At 37.0% G+C, this 21,765-nt stretch overlaps 1 pseudogene; it reads right to left on the bottom strand.

Moving 5' to 3' along the window:
- Window positions 1–721: 721 nt before the first annotated feature.
- The window catches only part of LOC110565178 (importin subunit alpha-1-like), a 48,755-nt pseudogene continuing 27,711 nt past the window's right edge, over window positions 722–21,765 (bottom strand).

Here is a 21,765-nt window from a genome sequence, read left to right on the forward strand (position 1 = left end):
CGCTCGCTCTCTGGCTCAACCAGTGGGCCAGTGAGCCCTTATCCTCAGCACTGGAGTACAAATTAACACTATATGACTGATTTTTGACATGTGTGCTGGGAATTTGGCTCAGGTCCTCACACACTTGGGTGTCACTGGGACATGTACTCATCTTTTTTTTTTTATCTTATGATTTACAGTTTCATGACCATGTCAAGAATTTTAAAATTGTAAATTTTAAATATGAAACAAAGAAATTTGACATTAAGTTATTTTAAGATAACAAGTATTTGAAAGACCCTTTGGATAATCTTCTTCAAACACAGGTTCTGTCATAAATTAAAACCTTTACTAATGTGACATTGGATTCATGGAGCTACTGGTAAAATAAAAAAGAATGACCAAGACAGAGCATGTTGTACTTTAGGATAATTTTAAAATATTGCAACTAAGGAAAATTATTTAAAAATACATTTGTGGAAATGATTTGATGTGTGGTTTATTTATCTTTGATCTGTAATAGCCAGTTTAAACAGAAGTGGATAATCATGGCATTCAGGAAATGTTGCCAGTCAAAAGTGGAATTTAATCTTTATTTCCAGGACACTGTAGGATATTAAATTCCACATAGAAATAATAAATTCAGAGGACAGCATCGTATAGTATGCAAAGATTACAACTGTTCAAGTATACTTTCTTTGTAAAATGTGCTACAATAACAAAGCACATTGAAAAAGATTTCTTAGTAGAGAAACAGTAAGGAATACAGCACCTGGGAACAACTTTGTACCTCTGGACAGCTGAAGTTAAAAGTGCCGGGCACTCCGTCCTGACCTTAGAAGGCAAAGCCTTCAGAGACAGTTTCTGGCACATGTTGACCTGCATCTTTCTCCACTGAGAAGTACAAAGTCTAACAATTCCTTATACACAAACTCATTTTCATGGCTCAGGAGTTCTGCCAATTTGTCCAAGCCTCCATACTCTTCAATCATTATGCTGAGTTTTTCTGTCTCAACTAGTTTTTCAGCAGCATGGAAGATACTTGAAATGGCAACAAGAATAACCAGAATAATTTTGGTATCTATTGCACTCAAGAGGTTGATAAAGGGTTCCATTAAGCCACAATGAACAAGACACACAGTCTGTTCAACAGCCCTACCACTGGTATAGTTGATTACAGCCCACAAAGCTTCCTTCTGGGTCTTAAAGTCAGCCTTAGAGATGATACCAACAAGAAATGTGATTAGGCGGTGATTCACAACTTGCTGATCTGGTATGGGCATCTGGCAGTGATGTTTGTCCATGTGGCCTCATTCTGAATATTAGTTCTGGGGTTTGTTAGCCTGCTGGGAAAGACTGAAACTGCTCCTGCGCCTATCACAAACTGAGTCTGTTCATCTGTTCCAATGACAATATTTCTTATGGAGCTTAGTGCGGGAGTCACAATTGGCAATTCAGTAGCTCCTAGAAGCTTCACAAGTTGGCACAACTCTTGTCTTCACAACCATCTCAATGCACTCATTTGGACCAACAGTAAGATTGAAAAAAGCTCAGCAGGAATCTGCTCATGCTTCTGGATCATTGTGATGCAGGAGATGAACCAAATTAGGAAGAATCCCCTCAACAGCAACTAAGAGGGTACAGGATTCTTTTTTTAAAATATATTTATTATTTTCTTTTTATTTATTATAATTTATTCGCTTTTTATCCCAACTGTAGCCCCTTCCCTCCTCCTCTCCCAATCTCACCCTCACTCATTTCCTTGCATATCCCTCCCCAAGTGCACTGAGAGTGTAGGTGCTCCTCCCCTTCCCTCTGACCCTAGCCTATCAGGTCTCATCAGGACTGGCTGCATTTTCTTCCTCTGTGGCCTAGTAAAGCTGCTCCCCACTCAGGGGGATGTATCAAAGAGCCAACCATTGAGTTCATATCAGAGACAGTCACTGTTCCCCTTACTAGGGAGCCCACATGGACACTGAGCTGCCATTTTGGTTCTGTTGTTCTCCTTGTGGAGCTCCTGTTCCCTCCAGATCTTTCATCTCCTCCTTCTTTCATAAGATTCCCTGCACTCTGCCCAAAGTTTGGCCATGAGACTCAGCATTTGCTTTGATACACTGCAGGGTAGTCCTTCAGAGGCCCTCTGTGGTAGGCTCTTGTCCTGTTTCCAGTCTTCTCCCTCTTCTGAGGTCCATCCCATTTGTCTTTCTGAGTGAAGGTTGATCATCTCACCCAAGGTCCTCCTTCTTCCTTAGATTCTTTAGGTGTACAGATTTTAGTATGTTTATCCTGTATTATATGTCTAATATCCATTTATAAGTGAGAATATACCATGTGTGTCTTTCTGCTTCTAGGATATGTCACTCAGAATGATCTTTTCTAGTTCCCACCATTTGCCTGCAAATTTCATTATTTTCTTGTTTTTAATAGCTGAGTAGTATTCCATTGGGTAAATGTACCACAATTTCTGCATCCATTCCTCAGTTGAGGGACATCTGGGTAGTTTCCAGATTCTGGCACTTACAAATAAAGCTGCTAGGAACATGGTTGAACAAATGTATTTGTATACTGGAGCCCATTTTGGATATATGCCTAAGAGTGGTATAGCTGAATCTTGAGGTAGCAGTATTCTTAATTGTCTGAGAAAGGCCCAGATTGATTTCCAAAGTGGTTGTACAAGTTTATATTCCCAGGGGTGCAGTATTCTTGTTTTCACAAAGGTTTGAAAGGGTCCAGGTAAGGTTATATAAGTAACCACTTGCCGAGGATGACAAGGCAGGAATTGTAAAAAAGTGCCAACAGTGAGTCAACTGCATCGTAACTGAACCATCACCTGCAATGTTTCCAAGAGCCCATACAGCTTTCTAGCTGATGTGAGCATGGGAAGATGCCAAGAGAGAAATAAACGCTGGGATAGCACGTCCATCCACCACATCCGTGTTCAGATGTTTCAGAAGTAATGTTTGTGAGAGCCCAGCAGATTCAAACTGAATTGGACAACAATTAATTTTACTCAAGAAGTACACAAATTTGACTATCAAACCAGCTAGGAAAATGTTTTCTATAGGAGGCTTTTTTTTTTTTCTCCCTAGAAAGCAGTTTCTAAGTAGCTTGAGTAGCTTGGAGCTGGTTTTCCAAATTGTTGCTGTTTATGCCTTTAGTAATGTCCCCAGCGGACCAAATTACAGTGCCCTTTGATTGTTGCAGTTTTCCTGTAACAGAGAAGTAACGTCATCCGGAAATGAGCTGACGTTTCTCCTTTTCAGCATCTGGTCATCCTTCTTTGCTTCCCTCAGTTCCACATTAACTTCTATTCAGAGGCACCTCATTTCTGTACTGTCTTTTTCCTTGTTCTTGAATCTGTTAAGTTGGGCAGCTGGTAAATTAGCATTCTTGTTGTGGACACAGTTGCAGGCACAAGAGAAAAAGCTGTACAGTTGGCTCAGGCTCCCACTGAAGGCAGGACGGGGCTCTCAAGCTGTGGGTCCGGCCCTCAAAATGTCCACAGTCAATAATTAATAGAATGAATTTTGCTTTTTTATTTTATAAAAAAATCTAGAATATTTTTTAAAAGATAAATGTAACTTGAAATTAATGAGTTATCTCACCTGCTTGGTGGTGCCTAAGAAGATGTATAGTCTTGCCCTTAAAAAAGAACTAATTTTAAAAATCTGTATTTAAAACTTTACTATGTCTTGATCCGCTAGTAGATGCAACATATGCAGGCAAAAATATAACAGGTGCAGGTATTAAAACTAACATCTAATTTATGGCTTAGAAAGTACTTTTTATTTAATATTTAATTTCACTCTAACTTATTAAGTAAATGTTATCTTGTAAACTAAGAAAAAATTAAAAAGGGACTCATAAAGGTTAGATGAATTGTCAAAATAAAGGTAGATTGGTCTCAATTATAGAAACACAATTTTACCCATACTGAAAAAAATTAACACAAACTTCTAGATAGGAAAGTTCAGCAAGGGAAGACATTTGTTACCAAACCTGCTGTCCAGTGTTTGATACCTGAGTTTGGAGCAGTGGACAGAAGAAACATATTCCTTGCATGAGCATACCACCTTCTTCACTCAAAATCCCTTCTGTTCCAAAATATCAGCTTTATCAGGTATAACAGGTATTTGAAAAAAAAATGCAATACAGTGAAACCATGTCACTAAAAAATTCTAAGGATTTATTGACAACTTTGAAATTCTGAAACCCAGTGTGTTTATTTAAAGACATTAATAAAACAAAGGATACAATAGTACTTGAACTTTCAGCTATTTCAACAATAATATAAACAATGCACATTTTACTCCATCCAAGATGTTTTAAGCAGAGGTGCATTTATGATTAAACTCTCATAAAATCCTCCTTTCCAGGTTCTGGCTATTACAAATAAAGCTGCTATAAACATGGTTAAGCAAGTATTCATTTTGTGTACTTGAGCGAACTGTGGGTATATACCTAGCAGTGGTATAGCTGGGTCTGGAGGAAGCACTATTCCTAATTGTCTTAGAAAGTGCCAGATAGCTTTCCAGAGAGGTTGTACCAGTTTACATTCCCACCAGCAGTGGAGAAGGGATCCCCCTTTCTCCAAAACCTCTCCAGCATGTGTTATTGCTTGAATTTTTCATCTTGGCCATTCTGATGGGTGTAAGGTGATATCTCAGGGTCGTTTTGATTTGCATTTCCCTGATGGCTAATGAGGATGAGCATTTCTTTAAGTGTTTTTCTGCCATTTGATATTCCTCTACAGAGAATTCTCTGTTTAGCTCTGTTCCCCATTTTTTAATTGGATTACTTGGTTTGCTGCTTTTCAGCTTCTTTAGTTCTTTGTATATACTGGATATTAGTCCTCTGTCAGATAAAGGGTTAGGGAAGATTCTTTCCCAATCTGTAGGCAGTCATTTTGTTTTGACAAAACGACTTTTGTTTTACAGAAACGACCTTTGCTTTACAGAAACTATTCAGTTTCATGAGGTCCCATTTATTGATTGTTGCTCTTAGAGCCTGTGCTGTTGGTGTTTTGTTCAGGAAGTTGTCTCCTGTGCCAATGAGTTCTAGGCTGTTCCCCACTTTTTTTTCCAATTGATTTAGAGTATCTGGTTTTATGTTGAGGTCCTTGATCCACTTTGACTTTAGTTTTGTGCAGGGTGATAAATATGGATCTATTTTCATTTTTCTGCATGTAGACATCTAGTTGGTCCAGCACCATTTGTTGAAGATGCTGTCTTTTTTCCATTGAATGGATTTGGCTTCTTTGTCAAATACCGAGTATTCATAGGTGTGTGAGTTTATTTCTGGGCCTTCTATGCGGTTCCATTGATCCTCCTTTCTGTTTCTATGCCAATACCATGCAGTTTTTATTACTGTTGCCCTGTAGTACAGCTTGAAATCAGGGATGGAGATACCTCCAGATGATCTGTTGTTGTACAGGATCGTTTTGTAGATTCTGGGTTTTTTGTTTCTCCATATGAAGCTGAGAATCTTTTTTTCAAGGTCTGTAAAGAATTGAGTTGGTATTTTGATGGGAATTGCATTGAATCTGTAGATTGCTTTTGGCAGTATGGGCATTTTCACAATGTTAATCCTACCAATCCATGAGCACGGGAGATCTTTCCATCTTCTGATATCTTCTTCGATTTCTTTCTTCAGAGACTTGAAGTTTTTCTCAAACAGGTCTTTCACTTGCTTGGTTAGAGTCACACCAAGGTACTTTATGTTATTAGTGGCTATTGTGAAGGGTGTTCTTTCCATAATTTCTTTCTCAGCCTTTTTTTGGTATTTTTACACAATGGAATACTACTCAGCAATCAAAAAGGAGGAAATCATGAAATTAGCAGGCAAATGGTGGGATCTAGAAAAGATCATTCTGAGTGAAATATCCCAGAAGGAGAAAGACAAACATGGTATATACTCACTTATATAGACCTATAAGATATGATAAACATAATGAAATCTATACACCTAAAAAAGATAATCAAGAGAGCGGACATGGGGTAAGATGATCAATCCTTGTTAAGCAAGACAGATGGGATGTGCATTGAATGTATGACAGGAGTGTACTGAGCGTATCTGAAAGACTCTAACTAGCAGTGTTTTCAAAGCAAAGATTCATGACCAAACCTTTGGCAGAGTACAGGGAATCATAAGAAAGAAGGGGAGTTAGTCTGATGGGGAAAGGATAGGAGCTCCACAAGGACCAAATATATCTGGGCACAGGGTCTTTTCTGAGACTGACATTCAACCAAGGGCCATGTATGGATATAACCTAGAACCTCCACTCAGATGTAGCCTGTGGTAGTTCAGTAACCAATTGGTTTCCCAAAGTGAGGGGAACAGGGACTATTTCTAACAGGAACTCGATGACTGGCTCTTTGGCCTCCCCACCCCCGAAGGGAGGAGCAGTCCTGTTAGGCCACAGAGGAGGGCTTTGTAGCCAGTCCTGAAGATACCTGGTAAAACAGGATCGGATGAATGGGGAGGAGGTCCCCCCTATCAGTGGACTTAGAAAGGGGCACGGTGGAGATGAGGGAGGGAGGGAGGGACTGGGAGGGAATGAGGGATCTGGACACGGCTGGGATACAGAGTTAATAAAATGTAACTGATAAGAAAAAAATAAAAGAAAAAAAAAAGAAAGGTGGGATTGGGAGGGGAGAAGGGAGGGGTTTATGGGGGATACAAAGTGAATAAAGTGTAATTAATAAAAGTTAAAATAAAAAAATCCTCCTTTCACTTAGCTACTGCCCAGTGAAGTGTAGAGGAAAAAAATCCCGACTTAAAAATAATCCAAGACAGTAATTAATCAATAGACAAAATATTTAACAACAATTAAATAAGAAAAACGTATTATTGCATAATTTAAAGTTAAAATATTCCAATACTGACATCATTTTCTCCTAAATAATACTTTATAGAGCAAGTCTCTACGTCATTAAAAGTCAAAGACAATGACAGGGGTCGTGTAAAGAGATCAGAGACAAGTAGATGCCAACACACAACTTAGATTCAAAACTCATAGAAAATGCTGTTTATAAAAGTTTTCCTTTCCTGGCATGTCCACGTCACAGAACTTTTCCAGTAGTTACACTGATTTTTGACCTATTTTTCTTATAATCATTTTAACCTAAATCATCTGGCACTGAAGAGCTAGCTTTGGAATTGAACTTTAAAACAAGAATAATCTTTTTTAGGTGTATAGATTTCATTATGTTTATCATATCCTATAGGTCTATATAAGTGAGTATATCGCATGTTTGTCTTTCTCCTTCTGGGATATTTCACTCAGAATGATCCTTTCTAGATCCCACCATTTGCCTGCAAATTTCATGATTTCCTCCTTTTTGATTGCTGAGTAGTATTCCATTGTGTAAAAATACCACAATTTCTGTACCCATTCCTCCGTTGATGGACATCTGGGTTGTTTCCAGGTTCTGGCTATTACAAATAGAGCTGCTATAAACATGGTTGAGCAAGTGTCCTTTTTGTGTACTTGAACAAACTTTGGGTATATACCTAGCAGTGGTATAGCTGGGTCTGGAGGAAGCACTATTCCTATTTGTCTTAGAAAGCGCCAGATAGCTTTCCAGAGTTGTTGTACCAGTTTACATTCCCACCAGCAGTGGAGGAGGGTTCCCCTTTCTCCACAACCTCTCCAGCATGTGTTATCGCTTGAGTTTTTAATCTTGGCCATTCTGATGGGTGTAAGGTGATATCTCAGGGTCGTTTTGATTTGCATTTCCCTGATGGCTAATGAGGATGAGCATTTCTTTAAGTGTTTTTCTGCCATTCGATATTCCTCTGTTGAGAATTCTCTGTTTAGCCCTGTTCCCCATTTTTTAATTGGACATGGGGTAAGATGATCAATCCTCATTTAGAAAGACAGATGGGATGTGCATTGAACGTATGACAGGAGTCTACTGAGCGCATCTGAAAGACTCTAACTAGCAGTGTTTTCAAAGCAAAGACTCATGACCAAACCTTTGGCAGAGTACAGGGAATCATAAGAAAGAAGGAGAGTTAGTCTGATGGGGAAAGGATAGGAGCTCCACAAGGACCAAATATATCTGGGCACAGGGTGTTTTCTGAGACTGACATTCAACCAAGGGCCATGTATGGATATAACCTAGAACCTCCACTCAGATGTAGCCTGTGGTAGCTCAGTAACCAATTGGTTTCCCAAAGTGAGGGGAACAGGGACTATTTCTAACAGGAACTCAATTACTGGCTCTTTGGTCTCCCCACCCCCGAAGGGAGGAGCAGTCCTGTTAGGCCACAGAGGAGGGCTTTGCAGCCAGTCCTGAAGATACCTGACAAAACAGGATCAGATGAATGGGGAGGAAGTTCCCCCCATCAGTGGACTTGGAAAGGGGCATGGTGGAGATGAGGGAGGGAGGGAGGGACTGGGAGGGAATGAGGGATCGGGACATGGCTGGGATACAGAGTTAATAAAATGTAACTGATAAAAAAAAATGGAAAGGATTCCATCACAATGATTTCAAATGCTTCAGTCAGATAGAAGTGTTATTCCACTGTTGCATTAATATTATAAGTGGTGTTTGCATGTATGAATATGGACAATCTCCATGTAATCTTCAAGCAAACACATCATGGACATCTACTTGTAATGAAAAAAGGTAATAAAAATCAGCTATTCAGAGTAAATAAATAAATAAATAAATAAAACAAGAATAATGGTAATTACCTGTCTACTACTTACAGAAAAGGCAATCAATTTCTCAATGACTGGTTAAGACCTTTCCTGGAGACCTAGCCAATGTTGGAGACAAAATGTAATCACACTCGAATATTCTTTTCACTAAGAAGAGGTGCCCTCAAATGGCTGTCCTTGAGGAATGCCACAGACAAGAGTCATTCACCATCACTTAGTTGTCTCCATCACTTCCTAAGGGGTAGGTGGACACAGTGGGCTAAAGTAAGCTAAAGAGTTTCTACGATAAGGAACAGAAAACTGTCTTTGATCATATAACAAAATAACATATACATATGCCATCTGGGTTTTAGTGTTTATTAAAAAATTAATATTTCACTGTGCTACAAAATTCAAGTAATTTTAGGATACTGTTTGAACATTTTTTTTCCATTACTGTATTTTGTTCTTAGAGACAAGATCTTACTTTGTAGTCAAGGCTAGTATTGTAGTTATAGCAATATTGGTCCTTCAGTTGCCAGAGTTGGAATAATAGGTATGGACCAGTATTATGTCAATATTTATTTTATTTTGTCATGCTTATAGTTTTGGGGAATAATAACTTAAAATAAGTTAAAAGGGGATATGTTCTATCATCATTTCAGAAGTTTGAAGTCAGTTAGACTTGGGTCTGAAGCAAGGTAGAAATAATATTGTGCAAATGGTAGATTGTGGCCCACTCAGTGCACGTTGTCTGGGCCAAGAATCAGAGAGAAAGGAAGGGCCAGCCTGCCTAACAGGCTTCTTATTTCTTATGTTCCATTTATGCACCCAAATTCATGGTTGGATATTACCCCTTCAACTGCACAACAGCATCCAATTGTCTCTAGAAACACTTCCCAAGGATACCTAAAAGCGTGTTATTTTTCTAGGTTTTTTTTCTCTTCTAAATTAATCCAATTGACAGTCTAGAACAGTAATCACAAGCATATTATAATTATTGGTAATATATATATTTTCCACTTAACAAAATAAACAGTATAATAACAGGAAATTTAATAAATAAAAATAATAAACAATAATAATAAGGCAAAATAATATCAGAGTTAATTTTGAGATTGTGATACTGATTTAGTAGTTTACTCCATAACACAAAAAAATTAATGCACTATGCTCTAATATTTGCAATTTTACCTTGTACTGGTAGGAATGACATCAAGGAAATAAAGATCATTATGTAATATAGATGAAGAAATATATAGTTATAAAAATCACAATAAATTCAACATACAGGACTTTCTTGAATGTAGGTTCAAGAGATGTTAATTTTGAAAGACTAGAAATAACAATTATGGAAGTGTTTCTGAGCTGGATTGTGAATAGAATGAGAAACACAATTTTTCTCTTAAACAGGACAACTTCAGTAATGTGCATGCTTGTTAGAAATCGTGTTTGGTAGAAAAGTCTTCAAGCAAATTCGTTGCCTCAGTTCACTATATTCCAAAAGTGTGTTCTTCACTAAGGTTAAATCATTAGCATTTCTCTTAATTTAGAACATATATTCTTTGCATTCAATTTCAGATAATTATTTTATAAAATGCTTGATATGAAATTAGTAATGAGTTAAAATGTTATGCATTAATAAGAAATATTCAGTGATATACTTAATAAGCTCTTTTTATTATGTTCTTTGTGGTTTGTCTTCTAAATAAAGCCAAAATTCATTCACAAGTTTTAATGGAGTTTAAGCAATGAGAAAATACTGTAATGTATTTGGTTATTGTACTTGAGAATAAGTCTGTCACTTAATTTTGAAACAGACACATTTCAAATTGTGTTAGTTTCAGTAATTTTGTGTTATTTTAAAGTCACAAAATTATATAATCTATAGTCAGCGTTTAAGCATCCTTAATGTCAATGCTTTCCTAATTAGGACTTAGATTCACTTACTACTAATATTTTGATGATCATATATGTAAAATCCTAAAATTAGAAAATACCAAACCACCCACAAAAATATTGACCCATAATTTACCCTACCTACAAGATATACAGGGATTAAGATAAAGCACAGTTTAAGGGAATGTCCACCCAATGCCTTGCCCAACCTGAGACTCACCCCATGGGAGAGAGCCAACCTCTGACACTCTCAGCAATACTCTGTTATGTTTGCAGATGGGAGTCTACCATAACTGTTCTCTGAGAGGCTCCATCCAGCAGCAGATCAAAACAGATGCTGAGACTCACAGACGAACATTGGGCTAAGCATAGGAAGTCTTTTGAAAAAGTTCTGAAAAGGGAAGAAGGATATGTAGGTGACAGGAACTCTACAGAAGACCAACAGAGCTACCTAACTTGAACCCAGAGTGGCTTGTGGAGACTGAAGCATCAACCAAGGACCAATCGTTGAATATGTGGACTGGACCTAGCCCCCTTACACAGCTGTAGTCAATGGGCAACGTGGGTTCCCTAGTAAGGGGAGCAGGGTCTGTCTCCAACATGACTCTATGGCCTGCTTTTTCATCACTTCCTCCTGGCTTGGTTGCCTAGCCAGACCACAGGGGAAGAGGACAAGCTTAGCTCTGAGGAGACTTCATAAGCTGGTAGGGGTTGGGGAGCCTCCTTTTCTTCTGAAGAATAGGGAAGGGGGATGGGGGAAAAGGGAGAGGGGGATGGAACAGAGAGGTAAAGAGGGAGGGATTACAATCGGGATTTAAAGTGCATGAATAATTAATTAAGAAGAGTAATTTCCATTAATTTTTATATAATTTTTATTATTTTATATTAATTACAGGTTATTTACTTTATATTCCAGCTATAGCCCCCTCCTTCATTCCTTCCCAATCCCACCCTCCCTCCCTCCCTCATCTCCTCCCTGCCCCTTTGTAAGTTCACTGATAGGGGAGGTCCTCCTCCCCTTAATTTCCTCTAATTTTAAAAGCTGAGAAAACAACTGTTTCAATATGAGATACATTAGTTGTAAAAACTGCATGAGGAATTGATCATATGTTCCTATATGTAAAAATATGACTGGAATTGGAATTATAATATAATGCTGAAATCCCATATATTTACACAAAAATGAGTTTAACATAAAGCACATAAAAATTGTAAAACTATTGTTTCAGACCTCAAAGATAAACAGAGCCACCACAGGTCTAAGCTGGAAGAAGCTTCTCTTCTCAGCCTTGACATCTTAGAACATTTTATGTCCTTCTGTCTCAGGCAGGAAGTGCTCACATAATGAAGGAATCTCTACTCAAGGAGTTTTGGGAGGTAAACAGTGTGCAACACACAAAAAAAAATATACAACCTAAAGATATTTTCAACTAATATTGAACTAAAGTAGATGAATTTATTACTTCATTATGAAAGTGGTTCAAACAAAACCTCTCTGAAGAGATGATATGAGAGCTGAACTCTGTAGATATGACAATTTTCAAATGAGAAAAAGTCAGTGATTTCAAAGACCTAGAGAAATAACAGAAAGTGTGAAAACATTGGTGCTAGAATGGTTTCTTAGGTTTGAAGAATTTGGGGAATTTTCAAGTTATCAGTCATTGAAAATTGAGAAGCTTTAATCACTGCTCTAAGAAAGTTTAAAAATAGTGTTTTATTCAAAGAAGAATAGAAAAAAATAGTTTTCTAAGTATAGTTTTTTGCATGCCAATTCTCAATTCTTAAAAATAGGAAATAAAAGTTGAACAGCAGTTAGCACATTAACATCAAATGTTGATGTCTTTTATGAACTAAAGATTTGAATAAGAAGAAATTGTATTATTAACAAATTTTGATAAATTTGTTCTTTTAAAATGTAGGCAATAAATGATGAGAAAGTCTCAGTTTGTTATCTAAATATTGTTTTGAAGTAATGCAATATAGAGATTTGTGGAGACATGAATAAAAAATAATGTTATGAAATAATCTAGGGCATGCTACAAAAAGAAGACCAAATTTTAGAGTAACATACAGGATAACTGAAAAGAGCTATTAGGAATCATACAATTAATTATCTACCTAAAATTCAATCTATAATATACACAGTATATATGCAAACACACACACACACACACACACACACACACATATATAGATATAGATATATATAATTTAAATAAAAATTTCTCAACTGGACTCACAGTGCTCTTTCCAAGAGCCATAGATGTTCTAACAGAGACCCTAACACCAGGCATGGGAACACCTTTTGGAGTTCTTCAAGCTTGTTCAAGAGAAACTCCTCCTGAAGGAGATGCTTTCGTACAACCAGAAAAGGCCATGAAAACTTCCAAAGGTGAGAAACAGCTAATAGTCTACCCAGCTATGACACCTATGATCCGTAGCAACAACCTGCATAAAATGATAACACTGGAGAGGCAGTAGTGGCTCACATACATTGACAGTAACCAACACCTCTAATTCATCTGACAGCCTGCTAAAAAGAAGGAAACCAGGCCTGGCAATGGAAAACTAGCAAAATGCCAGCACTGGGGAAAAAAAATAAGGCTCTTGTAGGAAAGCCTACGACTGCCACTATTCTAAACCAGCACAATCCCTCACGTAACCCAACGTAAACCATAACTACATTCAAAATAATTGTTCTTATACCAACAGATAAGTGTAGTATTCATCCCTCATAAAGAGTAATTCTGTTTGAAACAGAGAAAACAAACAAATAAAATACAGAGTTATGGAGTCTAGGCCCAAGGGATACATCTACTAGCTTGCTTGCTCCTCCTGTCTTGCTCAGTTAGCATTCTTTTTTTTTTAATTTAACTTTATTTGTTGTTATAATTTATTCACTTTACATCCCAATTATAGCTCCCTCCTTCATCTCTTCCCAGTCCCACACTCCATCCCTCTTTGCCCCTCTTTCCCACCCCTATTTCTTAGAAAGGGATCCCTCCTCCTCTACCAACTGAACCCTGTCTATCAAGTCTCCTTAGGACTCTTTGTATCCTCTTCCTTTGAGGCCTGGCTATGGCCCCCTACCAGAGGAAAGTGATCAAAGAGCTGGCAACATGTAGGGACACCCCCTTACTAAGGAACCCACATGAAGACTGACCTGCTCCATCTGAGCAGGGGGTCTATGTCCTCTTCATCATGGTCCTTGGTTGGTGCATTCATTTCTACAGGGACCCATGGGCCCAGATTTGGCTCTGTTGGTCTTCATATGGAGCTCTTGTCCACTTTGGTTCCTTCTATTTCCCCACTCTTTCCTAGGATTCCCTGTGCTCTGTCCAAAGTTTGTTTGTGAGTCTTAGCATCTGTTTCCATCACCTCTTGGGTGGGGTCTTTCAGAGGACATTTATGTTAGGTTCCCATCCTGTTCTATCTCTTCAACTACTTCTGATGTCTATTCTATTTTCCCCTCTAAATGAGAATTAAACATCTTCCCTAGGGTCCTCCTTATTATTTAACTTCTTTAGATCTGTGGTTGTAGTATGGTTATCAGACAATATAGGGCTAATATCCAGCCGCGTGGAATATACTCACTTATAAGCAGATATCAGCTTGTGTTCTTACACAGCAGTTTGCACTGCCCAGAATGCACTGGCACCTCCTACATCAAGACATTAATCAAGACAATACCCAACAGTACAGGAACCTAGCAGCACCATTTTCTCAATTAAGAGTCTTTTTGCAAATATATCTAGGTTTGTGTCAAGTTGACAAAACTAACCAGCACAGGAAAGATGTTTTAAGTTTGAGATGATTCTCTCAAATGATGATAAACAAAGTATAACTAAGTAATTAAGGATCTTTAAAGTGTACTTAGCACATCTTAAGGAATATTATTTTTGTCTTTATAAAACAAACCTTAAATATCTGTAGGATTTTAATAGAAAATGCCATGGATTGTAGGCAGGGTTGAGTTCAAACTTAAATTCATCCTTAATGAATTTTGATTTAATAAAAAATATTTATACTTAGATTAAAAAAACTATGTTAACTGATATTTAATAAAACCTTAAAAATCCCTTTTTTTCCATAAGATTCCGTGCCCTCTAGAGATAAAAAGTCCTGGAGGAGGGATAGGAGCTCCACAAAGAGACCAACAGAACCAAAAATTCTGAGCTCAGGAGGTCATGCAGAGACTAATGTATCAACCTAGGACCATGCATGGACCTAGACCTCCTGCTTAGACGTAGCCCAATGGCAGCTCAGTTTCCATGTGAATTACCTAGTAAGAGAAGCATGGGCTTTCCCTGACGTGGACTCACCTCCCCCTAACTAGGTGGGCTAAGTAGGCCACAGAAAAAGCAGATCCAGAAAGTTCTAATGAGACCTGCTAGGTTAGGGTCTGATAGTAGGGGATGAGGACCTCCCAAATCCGTGGACTAGGGGAGGGGCATAAGGGGAGAGGAGGGAGGAAGAGTAGGACTGCCAGAAGATAAGAGAGGGGGCTACATCCTGGATACAAAGTGAATAAACTGTAATTAATAATAATAAAGAAAAATTTAAATATGTTTATTTATTTTATTGATAATATTGTTTCAAAAGTAGATTATTCTAAGAATATAGAACTTATCATAGTTATGTTTATAAAATTTGCTTTATGATATGAGAAAAATTAAAAATATGAAAGAAATATTTTATATTTTTGTTACCATATTCTTGAAGAGTCATATCTAAGTAAATATTCATGGCTCACAGTGATAAAAATGAAATCAAAAGCAGTTAATTATGCTATAATCAAGTCTACAAAATTTGAAAGAGTGAAGAAAATATATAAACTTATTTCTTATATAAAGTTCCAATAAAAATCTCCAAGTGAAGTTAAAAATGAAGTACATACATATAAAATATATATGAATAAAATTCCAGAAGCAAAATATAGATTTAAAAAAACTAAAAAGAATAGTTGGCATATTTTATTTTAATTAAAATTACATAAATTAAAATATGAAATTATCTTTAATTCATTTGATTTTAAATTAAAATACACTTATATCAGTTTCCTCACACATCTTTTCTCTTAGAGCTTTCAGTGTCCAAGTTTACATTCCCACCAGCAATGGAGGAGGTTTCCCCCTTGGTTTGTGTGATCTTGGAAATAGAATTCTGGACTTCATCCCTGCAACTTACCTCAAACTACTTTCACATTTCAAAAGACTTTCACATTTTCTCCCACTCCTACCCTGATTCTTCATAAATTCATGTTCTCTTTATAATTTAATTATCATTGTTACATATACAAACATATATACAAGTATCAAAATAAGTATATAAAAACAAGCTGCTGAGTCTGTTTATTTGTTGTTTTTGTATGTGCAATTTTAGGGCTGATATTGAGTAACCAACCTGGAAACTCATGCTGGCTGGTGGAACACTCTTCTCATACATGTAGCTCATCATATACATATATGAATGATTCAAAAATATTACATGTTCATGCCCAGCTCATATTTGATAAAGATTCTTAGATCATTTCCACAGCAAACAATGCAAATAGCTGACCAAATACAAGTATAAGAAATGATCAAAAAGTTAAGTAGCATACATATAATATGTATATATAATAAATATCAGTTTAAGAACTGCACATTTTAAAAAATTAAATGTTTCATATAATATATTTTGACAATATTCTTTACCTTCCCCCAAACTCCCTCTTATTCCCTACTAATTACCTGTTTTATTCTTAAGTTTTTCTCTTTTGATTTTTAAATACAAATTATATCTGAGCAAACCGAGTACTACATAAAATATTAATGAATAAAAATGAACTTTAAAACTTGTAGCACTCCACTGAGCATAGAAAGCCTTTAAATAACCTAAAATATTTTAATTGCAATCTTCAAACACAGCTGGGTACATAAAACCATATTTGGAAAAATTATAGTCACAATATTTTGTAGAAATATTGTTTATAATAAAGAAACAAAAGTGATTCAAGGAACCTTCAACCCTTCCAAAACAGTTAATTAATACCAAATTGATCCAAAACAGTGATAAAAAGCTTGAAAGATGCACAGGATGGCATCAGCTTTTCCATAATAAATAATGTGATAGAATATAGAACAGCATTATTTAAACTGAAAAAAAATAAGATGAGCTGTCAATTTTTAATTATGTACACAAAATAGCTTTCAAAAATAAAGCTTTTTGAATATATTATTTATGAAATTATAATATAATTACATCATTCCACCCTTCATTTTTCTCCCTCTTACTTCCCCCATATACCTCCATTACTTACTTTCAAATTCATGGCCTTTTTTTTTCCAGTTGGTACATTCGTCTCTCTGTCTCTCTGTATTTGTATCTTTCTCTCACATACAGATGCACGCAAAATCACAAAGTTTTATAAGTATTACCACAGTATGGATACTGTATGTTACTAGTATATATGAGATTGTGATTCCTAGAAATGTTAGAGGAGCTAAATCCATAAAATCTCACCAACATGGATGCCTAAACATGACCTGGGACAAGGAAGACACCACTAGAAATACTAACGTGGAAGAGGAAAAGCTCAAGAGGTCTCCTCTGTAAGCGTGGACAATGAACTACAAGCAGCTAAGGACTGTCAAGAGCCAGGGAAATGGTCTTCCCTAGGGAAGAACATGTCAAATGCTTATCCAATACTCCCCCCATCCTTTTTTATCCCTCAAATGCGAACTTAGAAAAATGAGAATAAATGACAGCATTGCCATGTAGCCAATTCAAAGAAGTCTTTCAAATTGAAGAAAAGTTACGATAGAAATTCAGATTTTCAAAAGACATCAACATAAGTGACATCTGTTTGTAGTTAATAATTTTCTTCTTTGATATTCTTTAAGTGATGATTAAATATTAAATTGAAAGGCTTTTGTGGGATATTTATAAGACAAACTATATATAAGTTAATAGCTTTCAGGTTAGTAAGTATGAAATGTATACACATGATTCTATACTACATATTATATGGCTCTAATATGTTATTAAAAAGTGAACTAAAGACAAACAGGTGTGGGCTTATAGGAAATATTATGAGAAGCCTTAACCCCTCGTTGGAACATCCTGCGTCAGTTCTAGAACTAGCAGTGGTGGTGTCCGAGGTCTGAGTAGGTTCAGGAGACCATTGCCCCCAGGGGCGAGACGTGCTCCATGCCAATTGACTAACTCCATGTTTTCCTCCAATTTTGAAAGTCATTTAAGCAAGACATTCTCCCCAAGCATGGTTGGATACCATAAAAAGCTAAAATGATACGCTCAGGATGCGAGGCTAAGCACTGCACTCAGGGTCAGCCGCTTTGGACCCAGAGAAGAGCATGTCTGATTGCATGCGGGTTGATGCCCCAGGTCCCGCCTCTGAGAAAAAGGTATCGGACGGGTCCGATGCTCTTTGGGTGGATGACACCTAAATGAACATCTGTACAAAGTCCCAATTTATTTCTAATATCAGAGATCAGACCTCTACTCTTGCCTGATGCATCTAAAATAAAAAGGGGGAACTGTAGAGAGCTGCAGAATGCTATGCCTTAAAGATGGAGCTGGTTTCCGCCTTCCACCTTCCCGATGGTGAGTGCTCTCTGTCAGGAACAACTCCACATTTGGCTAAGGCCGAGGATCTGGCTTGCTTCCATGTATGTGGACCTATCTGCATTGCCCCCGTGGCACGCCTGGGTTGGCTACCCAGAGGCTATTTAAGCTGTGGGCTGGCTTTCCCCGGGGTCCGAGGATTGTTCAATGTTCCTGAATAAACTGCATTGAAAAAAAAAAAAAAAGTGAACTAAAATTTAAAAAATATTCAACAAGCTCTCAGAGGCAAGTGAAAAATAAAATTGCAACTGTAGCTGATAAACCAAAAAGAAGATAAATTTGGTTCCTAAAATAATAACCAAAGCTCTCCAAAGCAATGAAAATATGAGAATCTAATTCTATAATTTAAAAAGAAATTTAGTATTCTTTTGTTGGTTAGTTGAGAGTATTTGTGTAACATACAACTTTGATTTTGACTTTTATTCATGACTACTTCTATTTTGTTTTATTTTTGAATCTCCTCTCCCTGTTGAAGCAGCCATTAGCTCCCAGACGTGTGATGGGTGTTGGTCTGGTGCTATCTGTTTTAATGCTAATTTCTTCCCCCCTTGTGCCTGCTTGCTACAAGCAAACATAAATGACATTGTAAACTTTGCCTCTCTGTTTAACCAATAAAATGCAAGATGAATGGGGAAGTGTGGCAAAGATTCCTGGGCTTTGGGGACAGGAGGGGGATCACCAGAGAAAGGAGAAAAAGGGGAATAGAAAGGAGAAAAAGAGTTGCCATGAGATAGAAAGAGAACAACATGGGCTGGGAAGAAGGACTCAAAGAATGGTGTGGAAAGTAATCGGGTACAAAGTAATATAACCAACTATTTATGGAATTATGGATGGAAGGTAGCCTGAGATGGGGCTGGGAGGTAAAGGTGGTTTAGAGGGTTAATATCTGTCTAGCCCTAGGTAAAATAAGGCAAATCTAAAATCTAATAGGTCTCTGTGTCTTTATTGATTATGATAGTGGGCTAGATATTACCACTGTAAGAGTTACAGGCTAATAATAAACTATAATTCTAAAATTACAACAACAGTGGTACTTTTTTCTTTCCTTTCCTTTTTAAAATAAAAGGTAAAGTTACATTTATTTCCTTATTTATATGTGTATGCATTCATGTGCCTCACAGGAGTCAGTTCTTTCCATCTATCTTTTCTATCCTGGGGAATTCACATATGCTCCCTATCATGCATCATGTCCTCATTTGCCAACCTTTCTTACACAAATAATCTCAACTGAGTAATAAAATCTCAACCACTACATAAGCCAAAGATCAGTTCCTTTTCTCCTCTAACTCCTCTTTTCCAATTGTCCTGTATTCACGTGAACAGTGTTGAATACAAGCACACATATTCTTGCAAGCGCACAGGAACAGATTCTTTGCAACATGTCTCTCCATCCTATTATATAAAATGCTCCACTTTTCAATTTATTTATGTTTTTGTTGTTTGTTTTATCTCATTTCTTTCTAATTAAAATTATTTTCATACAATTTATTTTTGTCACCACCCCCACCTCTCCCCAGACTTCCCCATCTCTTTGCCTATCCAATTCAATGTTTTTCTTATCTCTTTCAAACAAACAAACAAACAAAAAAACGAAGCCAAAATTTAAACAAGCAAAAACCTACAAGAATAAAATAAAATTAAAAAAAAAAATCTAGTAACGAAGAAAATCAAAACAGATGAAAAATTCAGTAAGACAAAAAAAAAAAAAAATAAAGGCTAAACAAAGAGATGGAAGACAAAAAAAAAAAAAATCCACTCCTTCACACACAAAATGGAATTGCTTTTGTGTCTGCCAACTACTCCTTGGCTTGGGACCTGCCCTAAAGTTGGTTCATATATACACTCCATTGGAGAAAAAAAATAAAATTCTGCTTCCTCACAGGTATCAATAAAAAATAGCTTCTTGGTTAGGGTTGATCTTTCCATCTACTGCCCCTCCTAGTTCTTGGATCTCATCCAACTTGAACCCATGTATGTCTTGTGCATATTACCTCAGTCTCTGTGAGTTCATGTGTGGAGCAGGCCTCTTGAATGTATTGCTTTCTTGCAGCCATCTACTACCTCTAGCTCTGACACTCTGTACTAGCTGTTCTTGGATGTCAACCTGACTACATCTGGAATTAACTAAAATGCAAATGACTGAGCATATCTGTAAGGATGTTTTGTTTGTTTGTTTTAGATATTTGAAGATGGAAGCCCCAGTTCTAATGTGGATCTTTGATGTGAGAAGATAAACATTTAATCCAGGTCTTTTGAGGTATAAAGATTCATTCAACTTTAATCTGGACCACACTTTCCGCTGGCAGCCTACATAAAGGACAGGGAAGAAGGAAGCTCTCTCTTTCTCTCTTTGCCTGCTTGGTTTTGCCCTTCACAGGAAGTTCATTGCTTTACTGGCATGAGACCCCACTTCTTTGGGGTTCCGGTATATACTGAAGATCATCTGAGACATCTAACCCTGTGTACTGAGCAACTACTGCATTCTTAGACCTTCCATTCATAAGAAGCCATTGCTGGGTTACCTGGACCACAGCCTAAAATAAATCTTCTCTCTATATGCGAGAGAGATTCATTGAGTTACTTTAGAGAACCCTGATAAGTTCTGTTCCTGTAGAGAACCCTGGCTAATACATATCATGTCTTCCTTCTCTTCTCCCCGAACCTTGGGTGGCAAGGTTTGATGAAGACATTTCATTTAGGCCTGATTGTGTAAAGTCTCTCATTCTTTACAAACTGTCAGTTGAGTGTCTTTGTGGTAATTTTTATCTACTGCAAAAGAAGTTTCTCTGAGGTGAAACATTCACCTATCGCTATAGCAATATGTCATTTAATTGCTGTATTCCTTAATCTGAATAATAGTATTAGGGTTTTCCTCTCCCCACACCCAGGTTCATGATCTCCTAGTCTCAGGCTCTTTGTTTTTTAGTAGTTTCATGTATGGACTCCATCTCATGGAGTGGGCCTTAAATCTAATGAAAATGATTGAACATTTCTTTTTTTAATCACTATTACATTTTTACCAGTGTTTTTTAACATTAAAACACCAGTATATTTTTGCAAGCAGATTGCAGTTGTATGATGGAGCATTTGTAGTGTAGAGAGTACCTTCAAGTACCCTAGACCAGAGTCAGTAGGAGTTAGGCTCCAGGTTGACTTTTCCATGTTTCATGATATAAGTAGGGTGTTGTCATTAGCAACAGAGCCATGCAATCAGGTTGTGGAGAGCAAGTAATAGCTTTGGCAATAGCCTGTGATGTTTTCAAGGATCTATGGCACCTCTTTGGACAATGACTTGAAAAGATATTGCACTGCAGGTTTTTTTACTTAGTGACTTAAGATTTTTCATAGGGGCATTGTCCCTCCATCTTATGGTGATTCCTTTTAGATTCTGGTCACATATGTGTTTATTTTAGGAAGCTGTTACAGCATTTGTTTTCCATATGGCTTTTCAAGTAGAGGTGAGTTTTTTCCTCCCCATATTCTCTCCTTTGTATTTTTCTCCCTCCTCTTCCCTATTTAAATTGGATTTCAGCTCTTCTCAAATATATCATGGATATATTCTGTTAAGTAGGAAGTAACATACTACAACTAAGTTGTACCTTAAGTCAGAACAA

The sequence above is a fragment of the Meriones unguiculatus genome, chromosome 3 (genome assembly GCF_030254825.1).
Source record: "Meriones unguiculatus strain TT.TT164.6M chromosome 3, Bangor_MerUng_6.1, whole genome shotgun sequence".
Classification (NCBI taxonomy): domain Eukaryota; kingdom Metazoa; phylum Chordata; class Mammalia; order Rodentia; family Muridae; genus Meriones; species Meriones unguiculatus.